The sequence below is a fragment of the Arvicola amphibius genome, chromosome 3, assembly GCF_903992535.2.
Source record: "Arvicola amphibius chromosome 3, mArvAmp1.2, whole genome shotgun sequence".
Taxonomy (NCBI): Eukaryota; Metazoa; Chordata; class Mammalia; order Rodentia; family Cricetidae; genus Arvicola; species Arvicola amphibius.
This window is the reverse complement of record NC_052049.1, coordinates 81892600-81902248: the sequence shown is the minus strand read 5'-3', so window position 1 is coordinate 81902248 and position 9649 is coordinate 81892600.

The following is a 9649-nucleotide window of genomic DNA, read 5'->3' as shown; positions in this document are numbered from 1 at the left end:
TTTCTAGGAACATTAAAATTATGAATGAAATGGAGTACTAGACTATGGGGAATCTTGAGAGGACAGCATATAGTGTTCAAGAATCTAGGTTTGGTTGGAGAGTCAGAAATAGGAAAGAGTATGCCTTGAAAATAAAATTATTCACTGAAGTAAGTAACTATATATAACTTGTTACATGCTTAAAGAACTATGGAGATAAACAGTATGGAGAGGTGGGGTGATAATATAAATATACTTGTGATTTAAAAATGGTATCTGGACTTTGTTTATGGAAAGGATATGTGAACAAAGATCAAGCATAGGTAAACAAATAAGCCATTGGAGTGTGTGGGAAAGGAGCCATTTAGGTTGAGGAAAACATAAAGCTTGAGGCAGGGTGGACCTGGAACACCTAAAAAGCGCAATGATCAATAGAATAGAACTAAAGAGATTATGAAATAAATGACATTATCCTTAAGAGTAAGCAGAATAAGAAAAAGTACTATGCATCAGTTGCATAGGAAAAACAATAGGAAAGTGACAAATTTAGGGAATGGAGAAAATGGAAGAGTAATTGGTGAAAACAAATTTTAATAAAAACATATTTAATAATTGAATGATGAAAATAAAAAATGGTTGACTATCACCATCAGTTAAATTCTCAAAGAGTACAAGAAAGAAAAGTCTAAATAGTTTCAAGAAAAAAAATTGCCAAAATTTTGTCAACTTTTAAATGTGTTGTATGAGCCCATAAAAATGCATAATTAAATGGGGGAAGAAATGGAACCAGAAGTGGGGTTTGTTGGATTGAGGAGCAGCAATTATATTGAGCTATATGATGATGGAAATTACTCACTGCAGAGAGCAGAACCAATGATGTGAGAGAGTGCGGGAAAGTGTGTGTGTGTGTGTGTGTGTGTGTGTGTGTGTGTGTGCCTTTAACTAAAGGAGGGATAGAATGAAAGTCACAGTGGCAGTGGTGATCTCATGGAAGGATCTGATTCACTTGCAATATTATGAGTGAAAGCAGAGCACAAAATTTGTATACAATATATAAAATTCTAATCAAATATAAAGCATTTAGAACTAGTAGTTGCTTTCTAAAAGTAGATTCAATAATCTAACTTTTTAATCTTATCATATCTATTGCTTTCCTTTTTTCTTTTGAGTGTAGATTCTATAATCTACTCTTTTTTTATCATGTCTGTAAAAGTATGAAACTCTTAATCTCAGGGTAAGGTTCAACCTGAAGGTCAGAAAAGCCAAACAGCCAGCCACTGGCTCTTACCGTTACTTCAGTCTATAATAGTGGATCTTGCTTTCAGGAATCCTCAGAATGAGAGGGACTGAGAGTTGTTTTCTCCAGTCTTATATTCCTCTCTAGTGCTGGGATTAAATGCTTGCACCACTGTCATCTGCTTTCTATGGCAAACTAGTCTGGCTACTGGGATTAAATGTGTGTGTCACCACTGCCTTGTCTTTAAGGCTGACCAGGACAGCTGTTTTATTTATTAAACAAGCTTTGTTTATTAAAATACAAATAAAATATTACTACAGAGTTCCAGACGTGCAAAATGTTAAATAGATTTGGAAATAAGAATGTTTTGGAATCAAAATTGCAAACAAAACTGTCAACTAACACTGAGTGGCCTTGGAGACAAGTTTTGAGGAATTTCAAGAAAAGGAGGGTTGAAATATTTGATGAGATGGTGAGAAAATGGTAGATTGTGGAATGACACCAGGGTGTTGATTTCCAGAACAGGACCAATAACTTGAAATGATATTAGGACATGCATGTATTTTCTACCACATTCAGAAGAGGAGCACAGTTGCTGACTGTGGGCAGATTAATTAGAGTTTGAGATTTTGTTGAGCAGCTAAAATGAGTCAATGTAGAGTCTAGTTAAGCTAGTTAAAAAAAATTAAAGAATGGTTTACCAATACAGTGGTCAGGGAGATGTTTGGTTAGCTCTGTCTACAGGGCTGGCTTATTAGAAGAGTTGATTAAGAATACAGAGAATAGAAGTAAGAAATTGAGATTTTGGAAGTACTGTGAGCACTGTGTGCAGAATATTTTTGTTTAGCTTATAACCATGATTGTGAGTATCTAAGCTAAAGATAAATTACAATTCATTTGATGTCACCAGATGGAGCAATTACTTAACATATAAGCCTGTAAGGGGTATTTCATTTTTAAACCACGTTTTAAACAACATTATCTAAAAATTTCTGTATAAATGTATTTATGGAAGTTAGGATTGCAACAGTAAAAGAGGGAAAGAATGTTTTTCAATTCCCTATGTTACATTCAATTGCTGGATTCTGAATCATCCAAAGATCCTTTGACACCCATCAGGACTTACTCCAAGAAGGAGGTAATGGAGTTATTTTGAGGAATTATAGACTTTAGATCCTGAGTGTTGATGACCATCTAATCCCTTCAGGAGAACCTAATCATATAGGCCCATCTCACTACAGGAGACTGGGAAGGGATATAACAGAATGTCTTAAAGGTCAGTGAGCAATGTTTCCTTACTGAAAGACCCAGGAGGCCAGGGCACTGGAATGATCTTCTACAGCGACCGTGAGTTCTTTTTGTTTTCTATATTTAATGTGGCTTGGTGGTTCTGGGAACCATACAAACCTAGAGACACTCTAGCCTCACAAGGATAGTTAATTCCTAAAGAGAGCAAGCAATGTGCGTGAGAAGACAGCTTTGGTATAATATGCCAGTGACCTAACCCAGAGATCACACGCTGGCCACCTACTTTGTCAAACTCTCACACCTTAACCCAGTACTTTCTTTACTGTAACTCAACCACATTAGGAACTGGATACCCAGGGGCTGTTCCTCTGCTTCTAAAGCTCAGAGGCAAATTATTTGCTGAAATTACTCTACTCCACAGGTACTGTGCCTACCAGCTGGTCTGAACTATATGTGCCCATGAAAATCTTCATATTAAACTTGTGCTTTGTCCTTGACCACTTCTGACATTTGACTGAGTCCAGTACTTTTCCATGTGGTTTGTACATGGTGCTAAGTTGTCAACAATATCTTGGAGCTGTCACTTAGGTAACTTTAGGGTTCAGCTTCACAGCTTCTTTCTTTCAGAGCCTCCTTTCAGAGATCTGCGCCTACTACACATGGCTGACTGTAAGTGTCATTTCCAGCTGTGCAGACAGCCAGGGCCAGCCTGGAATACCCTGTCTTCAAAAGTGTGGCTGTGTGTAGGTGAGTGATATCTCTTTATGACAGTATTAGATTGTGCCAAGTTTTTAGTAGTTACTTTAAAATGAGATTATGTATGAGAATGGGATCTCAGAGGTGTGGAGGGGTGGGCAGCCTGGTATATTAGAAAGGAGCAGGAATGAGAGGAACTCCTGGGTGACATCAAATTACCCAGATCTAACATACACTAAGACAATGGTGGCAAGATTTATGAGATAAATATTTGAAAGCAGTATGCTCTTGTCAACTGTTATCAGAATACTTTAAAACTGATTTACTAGACCTGGGAATTTTCAACATGGTCTAATTATTTACTCAAAGACATGTGAAAATTTTAGGAAACTTCTAATCTGTTTCCACAGTGGATGAAGCTATAACTTGAATAGTAATTAGAAGGACCAATTGGAAATAAGAGAGTTTGAAATAAATCTTGGACCACTTTGTATACACTCTTCTTACTTGACATTTTAGCAGTATGATATGAGTACTTTGAGTATAACATCAACTTTAAACAAATATTTAAAGACAAAAATCACATAAGATACTAAAAAGCTCATTTATTTTATTATTATTATTATTAAAAATTTCCGCCTCTTCCCCACCTCCCATTTCCCTCAACCCCCCTCCACTCCACTCCCCCTCCCTCTCCAGTCCAAGGAGCAGTCAGGCTTCTCTGCCTTGTGGGAAGTCCAAGGTCCTCCCCCCTCCATCCAGGTCCAGGAAGGTACACCTCCAAACAGACTAGGCTCCCCCAAAGCCAGTACATGCAGTAGGATCAAAACCCAGTGCCATTGTACTTGGCTTCTCAGTCAGCCCTCATTGTCCGCCACGTTCAGAGAGTCCGGTTTTATCCCATGCTTTTTCAGTCTCAGTCCAGCTGGCCTTGCTGAGCTTCCATTAGACCAGCCACACCATCTCAGTGGGTGGGCGCTTATATTTGTTTTAGATGTTTTAAAGAGTTGCAATGGCTTAAAATGACAATTTAAAATGTTGCTTGTAATACAGTTTTGCCTGCTAAATTCTCCACATTTTGTAACCTGTTTCATTTCTTTGGGTGTAAAGTGTTTTGGCCTAGAATTGTGATATTGTGTATGTTTTGTCCCAGTTGTATAGTAATGTTTTAGTCCATCATCCAGCTTTGGCTGCTGAAATCACACAGCTGTGAAGATATGCCTTGGTTTCTCTTTAGTTCTGTCTCGAATATCTTTAGTACTGTATAAAAGATGTCACTTCTTCCTTTAAGGCTCTTTTGTAAAATATATAAGGACTTTAACTGTGTTTTTAAAGAAAAGCATTCAAGTATGACAATATACTATCTGTGTTTTCACCATTCAAAGTGCTGTTTAGTAGTTGAAACTTAAACTATTTAATGTCATTTAATAAAGTGACCAAAACGTGGTGTGCTCTTTATTGCATTTTCACAGCTTTGAAAAAAAATCTGTGCACATATTGTTTCATAGGAAATATGTAGCTTTTGATGTCCTGTTTAATGGTGGTTCTTTTGCACACTTAGTTGTTTACTATTTGAAAGGTCAATCTGCTACATACTAAATTCTGTAAAAGGAGATCTCTGACCTCAAAAAGAATTTACATACCAGGAAAAAGAAGACAATGGTGGGAGGTGTGGGACATGGGTGACTTTCTTTCTTGAATAGTGCTTCAGGAGAGCCCGGAGGTGTTAATAACTGGGGGGTGTTCAAACAGTATGGAGCATACAACGTCCTCATGCTCACAGATAAGCACTAGAGCAACCAGGAGTGGTACACACACATCCTTGTCTCTTCCATGAAAAGGATGTGTATACCTGTTCTCCACCGAGAAGCCTAGGCGTCGCTGCTTTAATAACCTGGTGATCTTCTGATAGCTGTAGATCCAAGCTTCACACGAATCTCCCAGATTCTTAAGCATTGTTTCTCAGCCAGTAGAATCCATTTTTTTTTTTATGAAAGAGGTCCATGTATTTGCAAGATTCTACTATTACAGTTATTCCAGACCCTTTTTCCTAGCTCTTTATCCTGGGCATTGTTTCTCAGAAAAAGAACCCATTGTTGTGGAAAAAGTCACAGTTACTTTGCAAAACACAGGCATTTTGCAAAGGAGTTTCAATGTGGCCACGCCTTAAACTTTATTATGATAATTGTCAAGAGGAAACTTTCCCCCAAAGTATACAGTGCTTAAATATGCCAAAAATAAACCTCTAAGGGTCACACTCTAGAAATCTCAACCAGCCTCATTAAGTCGTGTAGAACCAGATTTTTTTCTTGTCTCTTTCAGATCGCCAGGGACTCCCACAAAGCAGATGTTATTTGAGGTTGTCCATCTCCATGTTAACCTTCTAAGATTCTAAAATTAAATATAATAGGAAGGGCATATCTCTATTAAATATTCAATGGAAGAAAATGATGTTGAGATGTATCTCGCAGTCAGTTTCAAAGGGGTGGGCTAAAGGTTAGCAGTAAGTTCATGGGGTATACAGAGACCTTTTTTCTTCTGCATGCCTATTTATGACATATGAGCTGTATAAGAGGTTTCTGTACCAAGAGTCTGCTACTGGTTACCACACATACCATGCTCATTTCAGCTAGAGGAAAGTTATATTTTGGAGATAAAGAGCAAATAAAAAGCAGATTTTGTAGAGAGAGAAAAAAACCTGCAAATGGAAAAAGAAACAGAACTATTGAAGCAGAGGTGAATTCTAATAGTTTAGTGAAAAGGAGGCGCATCTCACACCTCAGAAGGCAAGCTGAGGGGGAGAGGATTTCAAACACAGCTGCAGCTGCTTTACCCTTTTGGAGGCTTGCTCACTTTTGGACTTTCAGAATCGTATGGCTTTAAACATTCATTTTATCTTCAACAATAATCAGTGGGGAGAAATGAGACATGCTGACAGATCATGTCTTTCTGACACGTTCTATCAAAACTTGAAACTTGGTGCTTGGCAACCAAGTCATGTCACAAAAGTACCCGCAGGATGAACAGCTCCACTCTGACACCTACTCTCTGAGCTTAATGACTACCGTGTTCACAGTCTTAAAATGACACCCTTTACAAAAGAAAGTCTTCTATAGGAAAGTAGAGAAATTGTATGCTTTTTTATTATTAAGTTCTTTTTTAAAAAAGACTTACCTTAAATTTATTTTTGTATCTGTGTATGTGTGAATATGTGCACACATAAACAGGTGTTCACTGAGGATGGAAACAGAAATTAGATGACTGGACCTGGAGTTGCAAGATGCTGAAAGCCATCAGACATTGGTGCTAGAAACTAAATTCTGGTTCTCTGAACGAACAACCAGAACTCTTAGCTGTTGACCACTAAAGATTACAACAGCGACAGAATAGTGATTGTGACAAGAATTTATAGTTTCCAGAGTGGACGCAGAACTAGCAGTATGGTACTATTTGCCCATGTTGAAATATAAATCATATCCCCCGACACTAGGTAAATTGGTACATCTATACTTATGAAAAAATAAATCATAGATCTTCTGAAAATTATGAGGCCCTTAGTGTGTGCTAGATATGTGCTAAGAATTTCACATAGATGGTCTGCTGCCTTTCTAAGACGGCACTGCTTGCTCTTCGGAGTGTGCTGGTGGTGGGAAAGTAGCCAAAAAATTGAAAGGATGCCAAGCTCAGGCTAGAAAGGTTTAGGAACCTTCAGGTTCCTTTATGGTGACAAGTGATACATGCAGCTCACCATGATTGTGAAGCTGTACATCATTGTTTTTGTGAATTAATGGGTTTTGAAAGATATGTGCTCCAGTTAAATACAGTATAAACAACAGAAGGAAATTACAAATGATGTTTTACAGCACCTGGTTATGAACAAACAGGAAGGCAGGTCACTGAGGTTGGTATTACTGTTCCAGGACATTCCAAGGAGTGGTGCCACATTTGCTTGGGGTGATAATGTGGAGTGCAGAGATTGGAGGAAGAGTAATAGATTTCCAAGTGAGACAAGAAGATCGAGCAAGGTAAGGTATGAAATAGAGAAGCCAACATCAGAATAGAAAGCTTGTAGTGAATCATTTCACAGACATTTCCATAGGTGTTGTGAGACTGTTAGCTTGGTTTTATTTGGACAGAAATGCAACTAAGTTTTCAACTTTCCTTGGGGCTTTATAACTTTTTTTTTGGTAACCACACCATTAAAAATCTTCACCTAGACTTCTACTCTATCTTGACTGGAGAAGGTGGGGTAATCTTTTTGCAAAGTTGACAAGCTTAAAAGAATAAAGGCGGCCGGGCGGTGGTGGCGCATGCCTTTAATCCCAGCACTAGGGAGGCAGAGGCAGGCGGATCTCTGTGAGTTCGGGACCAGCCTGGTCTATAAGAGCTAGTTCCAGGACAGGCTCTAAAAGCTGCAGAGAAACCCTGTCTCGAAAAAACAAAAAAACAACAACAAAAAAACAAACAAACAAAAAAAGAATAAAGGCACAATTCATGATGATGATTATGCTTCTCAAAAAGGCTTATCATGGGCTAGAGAGATGGCTCAGCTGTTCGGAGCACTTGTTCCTTTCCCAGAGCTCCTGAGTTTGATTCCAGCACTTACCTTGGACAGCACACAACCACTTGAAACTCAGTCTCCAGGGAACTCATTGCCCTTTCCTGACCTCCAGAGGTCCTGAACACCTGTGGTGTAGTGAGGAGCAGACAGGCTGCGTTCCCAGCCGCCTGGCTCCCGGCCACTGGCTAGCTTATGCCCCAAAATAACATCACATGAATTGTATTCTTTTAAATACTGCCTGGCCCATTACTTTCAGCCTCTTACTCACATCTCGACTAACCCATATCGAATAATCTGTGTAACACCACAAAGTGGTGTCTTACCCGGAAAGATTCAGCATGTCTGTCCTGGTGGCTGGCTCCATCACATCTCTCTGAGGAGAGGCATGGCGGTCTGACTAATTTAGGAGAGGCGTGGCATCTGACTGAGCCATCTACCTCACTTCCTTCTTCCTGTTCTGTCTACTCCACCCATCTATGTTCTAACCTATTAGGCCAAGCAGTTTTCTTTATTAATTAACCAATGAAATCAACAGATTGATAGAAGACCCGCCTCCATCATTTCCCCTTTTTCTGTTTAAACAAAAAGGAAAGACTTTAACTTTAACATAGTAAAATTACATATAACAAAACAGTTATCAAGTAAGAATTACAGTTATAATATTTATATCTACTTTATCTTTTATCATAACTAAGGAAAACTATAACTATCTATTTTTTCTTCAACTCCATCAAAGACTCCAGAAGGATATAATATTGCCTAGGTGAACAAGAAGTAAGCTACTTCCAAAACTCTAGAAATCACAGAGACATCTTGTTGCCTGGACAGTCACCCAAAGTTCCTCTGTACCGTTGGGGCATCTATCTTCGGCCTTCAGGCCCATAGTTTCCAGCAGACATTTCCATGATGCAGGAAATTTCAAAGGCAGTTCAGTCAGTATCTGCTGTGTCCTGCACAATGTCTCATAGACTCTTCCATGTATGAGGAACCCTGAAAGATCATCTCACCTTTAGGCAAGTTCAGCAGTCCTCTTTCTGTGGGTTCTTTGTGTCCAGTTTATGCCAACAGTCCAGGCAAGAGCAGTTTCTTGCCCAAGTGGCTATCAAACTCCATAAGGATCCTTTTCGATGCCCATTTTCCTCTTGAAGTAGCTAGTGCTGCCAGGAGCAGATATGTCTCATTGTCATGAAAAGCCTTAAGTTATTAAAACATTTAAGTGGAATATTCTGTAGTCTTTGAAAGATATTAGGAATGCCTATCTAACTAAAATATATCTCTATATATCTAGAAAATCTAACTAACATGACTATAAGCTTTACTATTATCAATGATTATCCATTAACAACCTATATTTCCTAATTATACATTACATTTTTAAAATGAACTACACAATCACAATACCTTAATCAGTATCAGAAATACATATACATATTACAAAATTGACCTTAAAATCCATACCAATGCAAATTATTCATATATATATATATATATATATATATATATCACTGTGGTATGCACACACAGAAGCTCATGCACACACTCACACACAGACAGACACACACTCACACAGACACATAAACACAGACACACAGACACACACATGCGTGCACACACACACATGCACGCACACACACACATATTCAGATGCATGGATAATCAGACACAGACAGATAGACAGATATCCACACGTAAAGACTTATACTCAGACATAAAAACACAGACATGTACATACATATACATAGACAGACACAAAGACATATATATATGCAGACTCACACAAGTCATACATTCACAAAAACACACATACATACACATTGACACACATACAGACACACACATGCACACATACACACATACACAGACAGACAGACAAAGACACACAAAGACTCATACACAGACATAAAGACACACACATAGACACACACAGA